The sequence below is a fragment of the Notamacropus eugenii genome, chromosome 7, assembly GCF_028372415.1.
Source record: "Notamacropus eugenii isolate mMacEug1 chromosome 7, mMacEug1.pri_v2, whole genome shotgun sequence".
In the NCBI taxonomy this organism is placed as follows: domain Eukaryota; kingdom Metazoa; phylum Chordata; class Mammalia; order Diprotodontia; family Macropodidae; genus Notamacropus; species Notamacropus eugenii.
Window position 1 is genome coordinate 95,830,167 of NC_092878.1, and position 14,915 is coordinate 95,845,081.

At 37.0% G+C, this 14,915-nt stretch overlaps 1 pseudogene; it reads left to right on the plus strand.

The window, feature by feature from the left end:
* Positions 1-7,205: 7,205 nt before the first annotated feature.
* On the plus strand, positions 7,206-7,938 carry LOC140514710 (multiple myeloma tumor-associated protein 2 homolog pseudogene; annotated as a pseudogene).
* The last annotated feature ends 6,977 nt before the right edge of the window (positions 7,939-14,915 follow it).

Genomic DNA, 14,915 nt, shown 5'->3' on the forward strand with positions numbered 1-14,915 from the left:
ATCATATAATTTTATAATTAAATGCTTACTAATAATCATTAATATTAACACTGCTTTGTGACTTTCAAAGCTCTTTCTTCACAATAACTTCTAGTGTTGAAAGCACAAGTGTTATTATTCCTGTCTTACATGTTGGTAAACAAAGAGTCAGATAAATTAAGCAATTGCTTGTGATCGGAGAAAAACAAAGGAGTCAGTGTGATGCTTGGCCTAGCGTCCATTTCTGTCTACCAAGAGGCTTCTTATTTAGCTTTTTAAAGTCAGAATTTATAACCTAAGTGAGACAGCAAAGGAGATAAAGCCTATGACAGAAATATCTCCATATTACCCTTAGGCAAAAGAGAGTTAGTTGAGTTGTTGATTTTTATTTGAGGCAATAAATGATTGATACTTCAAAGCACTATTGTGCTCATGAGTGTCAAAAAAGAGTATTGGGGATCAGTGTCATCTTGGGTAAAGTAAAATATAAGAATTCTATTAAATAAGTCCATCAGTGAACAGTTAATGAAAGATATAATATATGGAAGTCATTGAATATAAATTGTTTTTAAACGAAGTAATAAAAAATGTAAATGACACATGTATTTTCCCTTAACTTTTTAGGGAATTTAAGTGTACTTTGAGGTATCAAGATTTTTTTGTTTGTTTGTTAAGCCCAGATTTGTGATCATATGCTGTTGGAAACTCCCTCTACAAATGCAGATTCAAACTATCTCTGTAATTCATAGCTTTAGAAAGCTGCTTGGGTTAAGTCAGTGGTTAAGTGACTTACCCAAGATGACATAGCTAGCCTGTATAACAGTTATGACTTGACCAAGATCCTCCTGGCTTCAAGGCAAAGAGAGTCTTGAATCATTACACCATGCTTCCTCCTCTTTTTTTAAAGTAATACAAAATAAATATGTATTAACGCTGGCATAAATGCACAATGAAAATGTAATCCAAATGGAATAGATTCTCAAGGATTTTTATTGAATAGACTATATCTGCCCCAGTTAATCCTGGGTACAGGACTTTTTTTCATTCTACTATTGAGGTCCCTTAAAAATGAAATAACCCTTGAACTTCCATTATTGTTTAAACATTTTTATTTAAAATTTTGAGTTTCAAAGTCAGTCCCTCCCTTCCTTCCCTGAGACAGTAAGCAATCAGATATAGGTTATATATGTGCAATTATGTATAATATTCCCACACTAATCATTTTGTACAAGAAGATTCAAATAAAAGAAAAAAATGAAGCTGAAAAAAATAGCATGCTTCAGTCTGTATTTAAGCAATATCATTTCCCCCACCTCACACTTCTGGAGACTAGTTTAGTCATTAGTCCTCTGGTATTATCAAGAATTATTGTATTGCTGGGAATAGCTGTCATTCACAGTTGTTCATCACACAATATTCCTGTTACTGTGTACATTGTTGTCTTGATTCTGCTCACTTCAGTATTCATGTAAGTCCAGTTTATTTTTATCTGAAATCTTGCTTATCATTTCTTATAGCTCAATAATATTCCATTACAATCGTATATCATGTTTCTTTAACCATTGCCCAATTTAAGGTAGTCCTTCAATTTCCAATTCTTAGCCACCACAAAAAGAGTTGCAATAAACATGTTTGCACAAATAAGTTCTTTATCATTTTGGGGGATTTTTTTTTTTGGAATATATACCAGCAGTGGTATTATTGGATGAAGAGTATGCACAGTTGTATAACCCTTCAAGTATACTTCCAAGATGCTCTCCAGAATTTTTGTATCAGCTCACAACTCCACCAACTGTGTATTAGTGTCCTGAATTTCCCACATCCCCTCCAACATCCAACATTTTCTTCCTTTGTCGTATTAGTCAATCTGATGAGTATGTGGTGGTATCTCAGAGTTATTTTAATTTGCATTTCTCTAATTCACAGTGATTTAGAATATTTTTTTTCACATGGCTATATATAGCTTTGAGTTCTTTGTCAGAAAACTGCCTGTTCATATCCTTTGATCATTTATCAATCAAAGAATTAACTGCATTTTTAAAAAATTTAACTCAGCTCTTTATATAGTTGAGAAAAGAGGCCTTTGTCAGAGATGCTCTTCTCAAATGTTTTCCTATTTTCTGCTTTCCTTTTAATTTTGGTTGCATTGGTTTTGCTTGTGCAAAAACTTCTTAATTTTGTACAGTCAAAATTATCTTTTACATTTTGTAATGCTTTCTATGTATGTTCTTTGTTCCTAAATTCTTCTTTCATCCATAAATTTGATAGGCAAACTTCGATACTCTCTTAATTTGCTTATGTAATAATCTTTTATGTGTAAACCATGTACCCAAGCTAACGTTATCTTGGTGTCTGGTATGAAATGTTTGTTGATATCTAGTTTCTGCCATACTGTTTTCCAGTTTTCCCAGAAATTTTTGTCAAATAATGACTTTTGTTCTAAAAACTGAGATCTCTGTGTTAATCATATGCTGGATTACTATGGTCATTTACTATAATGGAATGTACCTAATCTGTTCTACTGATCTACCACTCTGTTTCTTAGCTAATGGCAGATTGTTTGAAAATTACTGCTTTGTAATACAGTTTGAGATCTGGTACTATAACACATTCTTTCACATTTTTTCAATGATTCCTTTGATATATTTGAGGTTTTTTTCCTTACAGATGAATTTTATTATTATTTTTCTAGCTCTATAAAATAATTTTTGGTACTTTTATTGGTATGGCACTGAAATATAAACTAATTTAAGTAGAATTGTCATTTTATCACATTGGCTTGGTCTAGCAATGAACAATTATTACTTCTCTAATTGTTTAGATCTGACTTTATTCATGTGTTTTATAGCTGTGTTCGTATAATTCTTGGGTGTGTCTTAACAGGTGGACTTCCAAGTATTTCATATTGTTTGTTATTATTTTAAAAAGAATTTTTATTTCTATCTCTTACTGAGGCACTTTGTTAGAAACACACACACACATATGTGTGTATATATACATATATATGTATATATATATATATATATATATATATATGCTGATTATTTATGTGGACTTATTTTGTATCCTGCAACTTTGCTAAAGTTATTAATAATTTCATATAGGTTTTTTTGTGATTTTCTAGGAATTTTTAAGTATACCATAATATCATCTGCAAAGAATGATTATTTTGTTACCTCATTTTCTGTTCCAATTCTTTTTCTTTTCTTATTACTATAGATAAAATTTCTAGTACAATATTAAATTTTAGAGGTGACATTGGACATCCATGCTTCACCTCTGATGATATTGGAAACATTTTCAGCTTTTTCACATTACTGATAATATTTGCTGATGTTTGCCTTTTTTTTTTGAAGGGAAACTCCAGATATTTAGGTATCAGTACCATATTAATATCACTGAAGGCATTTGGCTAGACTTCTTCTTTGCCTACTTCCGTTAATAGTCTATAGAGTACTGGAATTAATTGTCTAAATGTTTGATAAAATTCACGTGTGAATCTGTCTGGTTCTGGGGATTTATTTCTTAGAAGGTTCATTGATAGCTTTTACAATTTCCTTTTCTAAGAGTGGGTTATTTAAATATTTTATTTATTCTTCAGTTAATCTCAGTAATTATTATTTTTGTAGCTAGTGATACGTTTCATTTAGATTGTCAGATTTATTGGGATATAATTGGGAAAAATAGCTCCTAATTATTATATTAATTTCCTCTTCATTGGTGGTGAATTCACCCCTTTTGTCTCTATTATTAGCAATATACTTTTGTTATTTTCTTGGTTTAACCAAATTAATCAATTTTTTTGGTCTGCTGTATGTTTTTTCCAGTAAAATAGATTCTGGTTTCATTCATTAGTTCAATGGTTTTCTTATTTTCACTTTTGTTAATCTCTCCTTTGATTTTCAGGGTTTCCAGTTTGGAGATTTTTAATTGGTTATTTTTCTATTTTTCTCTTTGATTCTTTAGTTGCATGCCCAGTTCCTTGATTTTCTTTTTTCTCAATTTTATTGGTGCAAGCAATTAGAGATATACATTTTCCCCTAAGTACCACTTTGTTTTCATCCCATAAATTTTAATATATTGTCTCATTGTCATTTTCTTTAATGAAAATATAATTTGTTTCTATGATTTGTTATTTGACCCACTTATTTTTTAGGATTATTTAATTTCCAGTTAATTTCTGATCTCTCCATTGTCCATTATTAAATGTTATTTTTATTTCATTGTGATCTTAAAAGCATGCATTTACTATTTTTGCTGTTTTTCATTTGTTCGTGAGGTTTTTATATCCTAATATTTATGTAGGTGTCATGCAGTGCTGAGAAAAAAAAGATATATTTCTTTTCATTCTCTTCCAACTTTCTCCAAAGATCTATCATATCTTACTTTTCCAGAATTATCTTTACCTCCTTAGCTTCTTTCTAGTTTATGTTTTTGGTTAGATTTATCTAGTTCTGTAAGGGTTAAGTTGAGGTCCCTCACTAGTATAATTATTTTTTTCTATTTCCACCTCTAAATCATTCAACTTCTTCAAAAATTTTAACGTTATGCTTTTTCATGGATATATGTCTAGTATTGATATGAATTCTTTTTCCATGGTGTCTAACAGCAAAATTCTTGGGACAGAGGTAGATTAAGGAATATGAAGGCAAGGTAGTGGATAGAAGTAAAGTAGAGGAATGGGGAAGGACAGGAATGGACTGAGGATAAAGAGGAAAATAAGGAGGAAAATATACAAATAATTACATTTTAGAATGTGAATAGAATACTCCTATAATGGAAAGTAGCACACTAGAATGTTGAATTCAACAATATGTTTCTTTTAGGAAATGCTATAAAAAGGAGAGACATACACAAACAAATCAAAGTAAGGAGTAGAATTTATTTTACAAAAAAAATCAGGGATAGCAATTGCTCTCAGAAAGAGTTAAAACTAAAATTAGGATGAACCCAACAACAATTTATCTCTACACATACTTCATTCACCCTAAGGTATTATTTTAACTCTTTTGTAGGGGAAGATCTTGAGAGCTTGGAATCTTCTGACCTACTGTGCCATCTTCCCAGAATTCTCTCCTGGAAATCACTTCGTTGAGCCTCTATTCTTTCATGGTCCTTCTTTGTGTGTTCATCCTTATATAATTTTCTGTATTCTACTCCAAAATGAACATTGAATGTGTTTTATGGATCAAGAAAATATATTTCTATAAGGGACAATTTATTTCAAGGTATACATATTTTTACAGATTCAGCATAGTCCCATGTGGTTTGTCAAAATGTAACCTGGTAACTGAGAGTCTTCAGTAGCTAAAGAGTACCAAGTACACCCTAGATAGTCAATGCATTTTTTTATTTAAATCAATGACTAGAATACAGAACAAAATAGGTACTTGCATTTAAAAGACTTTGGGAAATGGTTACATTCCATGAAAATCTAAAACAAAGATAGAATAGAATTTTGCTGTCAAAGAATATTTAATTATTTTATTTTAGTTACACTCACACCTTTGGAATTTAAAAGAACTTTTTAATCATTTCAAATGAAAAATACTTCAAATGGATTTGAACACATTGAGGCATTTTTTTTTTCACTTTACTAAATGATATTTTGGACTTACCTGAGGGACTCACATCTTGAAAAAAAGAAAAGCTAATTGGATTTTTTTTTAAATGGTCAATTTTATTGATAGATCAATTTTGAGAATTTTTTTTTTACCTAAATGGGGAAATTCTAATACAGGTGTGTGGTGGTGAGGGGAAGGGAGATTGCTTTCTGTTCTCATCCAAAATCAATTAAATCTAGAAAGAATTAAAATCGTATTTTTAGAAAATTCAGAGAAAAAAGTAAAATTCTTTCAAATTTATCTGTATTATTTAGAATATATGGGATTTTATCAGCCTACACCTGTAATTATTAAGAAAAGATAATGTTGTCATTCTTATGAACCATACAAGAGAAACATGAAGGCTTCTTAACGCAATGTGAAGGAAGAAACCAAAAATACTCAAAATATTTCCATCTCATTTACCTAGATAATGCAAGTGAAAATAATATGTATACATACTTTAACTAATCCTTCACTTTTGCTAAACAAAATTCAGGAATGTCTCAATGAGAATATAAAAAATAGACTGAGTGAATGCTGAATAATAATAATAATAATAATAATAATAATAATAATAATAATAATAATAATAATTTGTGTAAAACACCATCTTTTGTGGAAGTGACATAATTAATTCCCTAAAAACATTTATATAGGTACACATACAGAAATATGTGTGTATGTGTTTGACCTAATATTATTTTTTCTTGTGAAGTTCCAATGCAAAAAGTCTCACTAATGAAGATCAGTGTACTTGATTTGCATCTTATAGTCTTACAGATGATTACAGAGGGGATGATGATGATGATGATGATGATGATGATGATGATGATGATGATTCATTGCACATTTGTCAGGAATATAGCAGCCTACCCAACCTGCCAAACTGAGTGACCCTGAAATAGTATGACCAACAATAATGATTTAAATATAAATTAGCCATCAATTTCCTAGGAGGTTTCCTCCCCACTCTCTCCAGCCCCAAGGTCCAAGCTACTTGCTTTGTTTTGAACTGAAATCCATTGTTGCTAGATAAGAATCCTTTTAATCCATACTGAATATTAGAGGGTGGTCCTGGAACACCAGCTTGAATGTCCCATTCATAATGTCAGTATATGCCTTCAATAAAGTTTGCTTTATTTCTAGAAAGAACCTTTGTTGGGCTCACTTATTTTATGCACCATGCTGGTACTTTGCATTTCATGCACACCACTTCTCTTACTGTCTAACGTTGTGACCACCGATTCAGCAGACACATCTATAGCACAAGTTTTGTCTTGTTTTTAATATTAGAAATAAAGGACTGGGGTGGGGGGAGAGGGCAGGCCTTCCAGCTGTGGTTCCACCCACTCTAGCTGGGGCTGTAAAGGCTGGCGTCCTCCTTTGCTCGGCCCTAGCCCCTACTCTTGCTCCACTGTGGTCTGTCCCGCCACTTATTATGTCTCGGTGGAAGAGCTTTCTGGCAGGCTGTGGAACTTTTTGAGCCAAGCTGAGCCTGCGGTTCAAGAGGGTCTGGAGCCAGACGGGCCATGGGCCACTCTGGGGTCACTGGTCCTGAAGAACTAAAGGGACAAACTCGAGGGTCACTAGGGTGACTGACTTTACAGACTGTTTCTAAAGATGTTTGGTTCTTCACATGGGGGTATGGGACGTGGCCAATTCAACTGGGAAGATGTGAAGACTGATAAACAGAGGGAGACCTATCTGGGGAACTTCTTAATGGCTCCTGTGGGCAGGTGGCAGAAGGATCTTAACCTCACCTGCTTTGCCAAAGACAAGAAAGGCAATGTGGCCCTGAGTCTAGAAGAGGAGCTAGCTGCTGGTAGCCAAGTGCAACAATGGGTCCTCTTGGATGCTTTAGGGTACAAGAATGTGAGGAAGAAGCCCACAGGACTGAGCAGAGAGGACTTTGTAGAAATCTGTAAGCTGGAAGGGACTGATCATGAGGAGAAGAATGTGGACTAGCTGTTGGGCCTGGGGAACTCAAGTGGCTCTGCAGGCCAGCTGATGCTTTCCAAATAAGACAAGAAGCTGCCAAACTGGGACTTTCCATGTTTACCTGTCACAAGGTGGAGAGCAGTGCCACAGTGATGCCATCAGCCCCACCAGTGGCCAAAAAGAAAAAGACAAGAGGCCTGAGAGCCACAAGAAAGTCAAGAAAGAGAAGAAGAAGAAGAAAAAAAAAACAAGAAAAACAAGAAAGAGAAGAAGAAAGAGAAATATCTTAAGTGGCACTTCACCTCACCATCATCATCCCTGCCCCGCCCCCAGCCCCCAACAGACACAGAGCCACCCAACACCGTGCCTCACCCTCCCCTTGATCTCTGTCACAAGCTCCCAGGAACGGGCATAATATGGACTCTTTGGACTGTAGTCACTCTTCCCCCAGTCACAAGAGAAAGAACCAGAGCTCCGAGGTTCAGCCCTGGCACAAGAGGTAGTGGCACGACTTGGACGATTGAACCTTGGCCCTGAAAAGCAGATGGTACGCACAGAGACCTCTCCCTTCCCCTGTCCTAGAGTCTTGTGAGCTTGTTCCCCTGGGCTGAAGGACCAAAGCCCCCATACCTGCTTCTGGAGGAGCCCAAGCTCCCCAATGCCTCTGGAGTGACAGGGTGGGGCAGAGAAGCTGGGTCCTTCCCTCAGTGAGGCTGATGTGTTCTTTTTTGTTCCAAGAGATGCCACTTCCCACCTGCCCCTCCCTCCAGCCCTCCTCCCAATTAAACTTCTTCCTGCCTTCCTGCAGGTGGGGTGAAGAACAGAGGTCTGGGCGTTGGGTCCTTCCCAGATCTGTCCCCCACAGATGAATTCAACTGAGTTCCCAGGAAGGAAAGTTTAGCACCTAACTCACTTAGTAAAAAAGACTGGGAGACAGAAGACCTGGATTCAGATCCTGACTTTGCCTCCCCAAAATTATTTGTTACCTGACTTCCCCAAGATTTCATTTCTCCATGTATAATAGCTCTTTTTACTCCCTACCTCACAGGGTTGGGGGAGTGAAGAAAGTGCCTTATCAATCTTTAACAGCTGTAGAAAGGAAAATTAAGAAGTTACTGTCTTACCAGAGACATGGAAGGTCTAAAAAAAATTTTTTTTAATTAAAAAAATTTTAAAAAAAGGACTGAATAAAGACCCACATTCTCTATAGTCAGCACCTTTTCCTCCTTGACCCCAAGACCATGATTAGGACTCCACTCCTAACTACATGCCCCATGAACTTTTCTCTGGCAGTATAGGTGGTAGATAAACAAACAAACAAACAAACAAACCAAAAACAACAACAACTACAACAAACTACTGCCTCTCCATTTATAGCACATAGATGTTGAGAAAAACGATTATCCAGTAACTGATTATTAACATTGAGAAGAAACAATATTTATCCTTTTCTGAAACCTTTTTCTCCATTGGTTCAAGGCAGTGACTGAAGGACATTGCTGATGATGAGATTGGATTGGCTTTCTCCTCAGTCTTTTTTCAGATCCCACCTAGATGGAAAAGCTTATTGCATCTGTAATGTCCTTTTCTATGAATGTATTTTTTAAAATTGGCAAATGTCTTCTGTGTGCTACTGATGAGAAAGGAACAAAATTTAAGTAAGAAATGAACCCAGAGAAAATAGAACTGCCCTAACAGTCAGCACAGAGCATGGTAAAAAGCAGGATTTCATAAAGGTTTACTGATAGACTGAATGATATAAAATAAAGGCCTAGTTGTTGATATCATTATACTTTTATGATAAGTAATTTGCCTATTAAATCAGAAAAATACCTTTTGAATCTGTGCTAAAGTAATGGATGAATGAGTATCCATAGGGACTTATTATTGTTATTATTATTTATGAAGGATGAAGTAAAAAAAAAAAAAAAGTACTGACTCTGGAGTCAAGGGACTTGGCTTCAAATACCACTTTCAATGATTTCCACCTGTTGTAACAGCAAGTACCCCAGCATACACAGGAGGGCCTGCTGCACAGGGTCTTAGATCTCCTTTTCTAAGAAAAGCAACTTTAAAAGGGGTAAACAATCTGACTTTAATCAAGCACATATATCATTCACTTATTTCAGGAGGAGAAGTTACCATCCTGAACTTCAGAGAAAATACAAACAAATTACAAGCAGAAATTGCAAACAGAAGGACCAACAGACAGGGCTTCCAACTCTCTGACCATAGACAATGCACGAATTGTTACCAGAGACAAAAACACTAACATCTAGGTTTTCAAAGGCTGGGGGGTGGGGTCCTCAACAGCTACCCAAACTCACATCTGGCCTAATCATATAAACACTGTTCTAATGATTTGAGTCTCCAAACAAATCTTCACCTCAGGATAAATATACACACTTTTTAGAGCTGTGGGCATGCCCCTTGTGATCCAGTGCCTCATTAGCAGTCTTCAAAAGGTGTGGGCCTTCAAACAAAATAAGCCTCCCCTAATCAAGCTTCCCTTAATAGCCCCACCTGAGGCCTAATAATGAGCAGAGAAGATCTTTAACTACTTTTCCACTTGTGTCAGCACGAACAAGTCACTTACCACCAAGGGAAACATTTTACCCTCTTGGAAGGGAGCATGTTGGACCAAATGCTCCCTGATGACCCTTCATGCTTTTGATCTTTAAGCCTTTATAGAAACCTATGAAATTACACACAGTTCAACACCAAAAACAAATTTATTCAAATACATTTTGTGTTCCAGTGGCATTATTTTAAGCTGTCATGTGGGAGAATAGAAACTAAACTTTTTTATTATGCTATTTAAAAAAGAAATTATGACCATTATTTTTTTGACATGACCTGATGTTGAAGTTGGAAAGATCAGCTAAAATAAAAATTAAGTCATCAGAAAAAAATGGACAAGAAATGTAATTAACAAAGATTAAAGGTATATTGCATAAACAAATGCTGTTGGAGTAATACAATGATATTGATCATTAGTCAATTATTTCAAACCCACTGTTTATCTGCACTTTGTTTCATATAAACAAGAGTCAATATATTTCCACCTATGCAATGAATAATCACAATAAATTATGCTGTATAATTAAAGGATTATTTTTTTGTTGGGACCCAAACTTAAAATTTGTGATTTATTAGCAAACTTGTATTTGTTAAAACAACTGTTTGAAGTTGTTGAAAATTTTTATTTCCATTTATAATTTATCATCATTCTACCAATAAGTAGCTATGTGATCTCCAAATTAATTAAAAAGAAATATTAAGTATAAAGTAAGTCTTGTCAAAGAATTGAAGGATTAGTAAAACTTATTTAAGAAGTTATTATAAAAATATACACATATACACATTTGCAAAAAACATGCAAAGTGGGGAGTGGGTTGGGGTTGACAGAGCCAAGATGTTGGTGTAAAAAGATGCACATACTCTAGATCATCCCCCACAGCCCATAAAATACCTGTAAAGACTAACTCTCAATAAATTCCAGACGAGCAGAGGCCACAGGGCTATGGCATGGAGGGAATTTCCAGCCCAGGATGACCTAGAGGGTCAACAGGAAAGGTCTGTCAGAATGACATAGAGCAGAGCACAGGCCAGCCTTGGCCCTGTGACACTACCAGGAATAGGGCCCAAGCAGGCCTTGGGGGCGAAATCCCCAGCAGCAGCAATTCACAAATCCCTCAACCCACAAATGCCAGAGGCAGCGTCAAAGGTCAGTGAGAGGGCTTTTTCACCTCAGTGACACGGGTGCAGGGTCCTCCCCTAGCCCTGACCCTAAGTGGTAGGCAACACCAGTGGCAAGAAGCTGTGGCTGCAGCGGCAGTGGCCACAGCAAGCAGCAGCCAGGGTCCATTGTTGGAGTCCTCAGCTTGAGGGCCCTAGGCGAATTAAGCAACTGATCAGAATTTTAGCCCTGAGTGGTGGTCTTGCTCTCCTCCTAAAGTCCCTGGGGAAATTGAGCATCTGATCTGACTCTGAACCACAAGTCTGGCCAGGGAGTAAACACCTCCCCATTGTTTGTGCTACCTTGGAGGAATTGGGAACTTATAGGTCCCCAGAGTATACCTTACTCTTGACAAAGGACACAAAAGTCAAGTAAATTGTTGGGAAAATGTCCAAATAAAGGCAAAAAATAAGACAATAGGAGGTTACTTTCTTGGTAAACAGATATTTTCTGACAACTTTTTGGATGAGGAAGAACGATGCTTATCATCAAGGGAAAATTAAAAAGTCAAGGCTTCTGCTTCCCAAACATCAAAAGTAAATATGCAATGGGCTCAGATCATGGAAGAGCTCAAAAAGGATTTTAAAAATCAAATTAGAGAGGTGGAGGAAAAATTAGGAAGAGAAATGAAAGCGAAGCAAGAAAATCATGAATAGTGAGTCAGTAGCTTGTTAAAGGAGACCCAAAAAAATTCTGAAGAAAATAGCACCTTTAAAAATAGGCTAACTCAATTGGCAAAAGAGGTCCAAAGAGCCAATGAAGAGAAGAATGTTTTAAAAAGCAGAATCAGTCAAATGGAAAAGGAGGCTCAAAAGTTCACTGAAGAAAATACTTCTTTAAAAATTAGAGTGGAATAGATGGAAGCTAATAACTTTATAAGAAACCAAGAAATTACCAAATGAAACCAACAGAACAAAAAAGTAGAAGATAATGTGAACTGTCTCGTTGGAAAGCAACTGAAAATAGACCTGGAAAATATATCCAGGAGAGACAATTTAAAAATTATGGGACTACCTTAAAGTCATGATCAAAAAAAAAAAATAGCATAGACATCATCTTTCATGAAATTATCAAGGAAAACTGCCCTGATATTCTAGAACCAGAGGGCAAAATGGCTATTGAAAGAATCCACTGATCACCTCCTGAAAGAGATTCAAAACAGAAACTCTAGAAATATTGTAGCCTAGGTCAATAGAAAATTTTGCAAGCAGGTAGAAAGAAACAATTTGAATACGGTGGAAATATAATTCAGATAACACAAGATCTAGCACCTTCTACAATAAAGAATGGAAGGGGGGCGGAGCCAAGATGGCGGAGTGAAAGCAACGACTCACCTAAGCTCCTGGAAAAACTCCTCTGGATATCTCCGGGGGGAGAGTCTGACCAGACTTTGGAGGTGTAGAATCCAGTGGGTGACGGACTTTGACGGATTCGGAGCCCAGGCTGGACCAGAGGGTCCACGGGAGGGATCTGTTCCGCGGGGGTAAGACCCCGGCGCACAGTGCAGGGCGGTTGGCGCGGCAGGGCGGAGGGGACCAGAGGAGCCCGAGAGTGGCGGGCGAGACCAGCGGAGCAGGAATAAGCCAGGCCGAGCCGGTGAGAGCCGCTGAGTGCCAGACATCACCGCAGCAGCCCTTGAAATATTCAGCCTGAAGATGGACTTCGGTGGGTCACTACTTGAACTTCCAGGAACTGGGATGGCAGAGTGATCAGTAAGTGCTCTCTCCTCCCCCCTGATGACCGTGAGGGAACCATAAAATTCTTCCCCAGATTAATCCTGGATCAGCGGGAACAGCAGAAGGGGGCGGGTGGTCTCATAACACCAGAGGCTGGAAAAGTGGCAAAGGGGGATTCTTCCTATGGTAGCGGAGACGGCTGGAGGAACAGACGACCCAGGGCAGAGAAAATTAGCACTGAGACCCAGGCAAGCCTCAGAGCCGGGAGACGAGCCCAAGGAGGGGCGGGAACACGCGTTAGCTTCTAGGCGTGCCCCAGCCCTCCAGGGGAAAAGGGAAGACAATAGGGAAGCTGGGATCATCATCCCCTGACCTTGCCTTTGCCTAAAGTCAGCTGAGGAGATATCCTGAGGACAGACCACCCCTCCCACATACCTAACAAGCTAACCTCAGGGTTGATCTGGGAAACAAAAAACAAAAGCCTGCTTTTAGCGTAGACACACATCAGCTCAACTTAAAGATCTGTACCTTCTGACTGAAAGAACCAAAAGCTACAACACTCAGCCAACATCATGAATCGGAAAAAGCAGACGAAAAGTGAAAAAACCATAGAATCTTTCTATGGGGATAAGGACCAAAACACAAACACCAAAGAGGTTAGAGCTGAGACTGTACTTCCATCTGAAACCTCAGATGGGACTATGAATTTCTCACAAGCACAACTAGATTACCTGGAACGTCTGAGAAGGATATAAAAGAAAAACTGGCCAATGATTTTAAAACTATAAAAAAAGAATTCACTGATGAGAACATCACCCTGAAAAAGAAAATTGAAGAAATGGAAAAGGAAGTTCAAAAATTAACTGGAGAGAATAATTCCCTAAAAAGAAGAGCTAATCAAATGGAAAAGTAAACCCAAAACCTAATTGGGAAAATTGATCAGATGGAAAAGGAAACCCAAAACCTAACTGGGAAAATTGGTCGAATCGAAAAAGAAGTACAAAAATTAAATGGAGAAAATAGCTCCTTAAAGGGAAAAATTGGTCAGATGGAAAAGGAGATGGAAAAGCTAACTGAAGAAAACACTACGATGAAGATTAGAATTGGGCAAGTAGAAACTAATGACTCAATGAGGCAACAAGAATCAGTCAAACAAAATCTAAAGAATGAAAAGATAGAAGAAAATGTAAAATATTTAATTGGAAAAACAACTGACCTGGAAAATAGATCCAGGAGAGAAAATCTAAGAATTATTGGCCTGCCAGAAACGCATGATGAAGAAAAGAGTCTGGACAATATCTTCCAGGAAATCATCAAGGAAAACTGCCCAGAAGTACTAGACTCAGAGGGCAAAATAGTCATCGAAAGAATCCACCGTTCCCCTCCCGAAAAGGATCCCAAACTCAAAACCCCAAGAAATATAGTTGCCAAATTCCAGAGCTATCAAGTGAAGGAGAGAATACTACAAGCAGCCAGAAAGAAACAATTCAAATATCAAGGACACACAGTCAGGATCACACAGGACCTTGCAGCTTCTACATTAAAAGATCGAAAGAATTGGAACCCAATATTCCGTAAGGCAAAGGAGTTGGGACTTCAACCAAGGATCAACTACCCAGCAAAGTTCAGCATAACATTTCAGGCAAGGAGAAAGTCATTCAACGAAATAAGGGATTTCCAGAGCTTCCTGACCAAAACACCAGAACTCAATAGACAATTTGATCTTCAAATGCAGGTCTCAAAAGGATCATAAAAAGGTAAACAGGGGGGAAAAAACAAAAACAAAATCTTGCTACTCAATTAGGGCAAACTGTTTACCTCCCTATAAGGGAAGATGATATCTGTTAATCTTGAGAACTGTGCAGCTATTATGATAAAAGGGATATATGTAGAGGGAACGGGCATAAAGTAAATGATGTCATGTCAAAAATATGATTTAAGTATGAGAAGGGAATGTAATAGGAGGTGTGGAAAGAA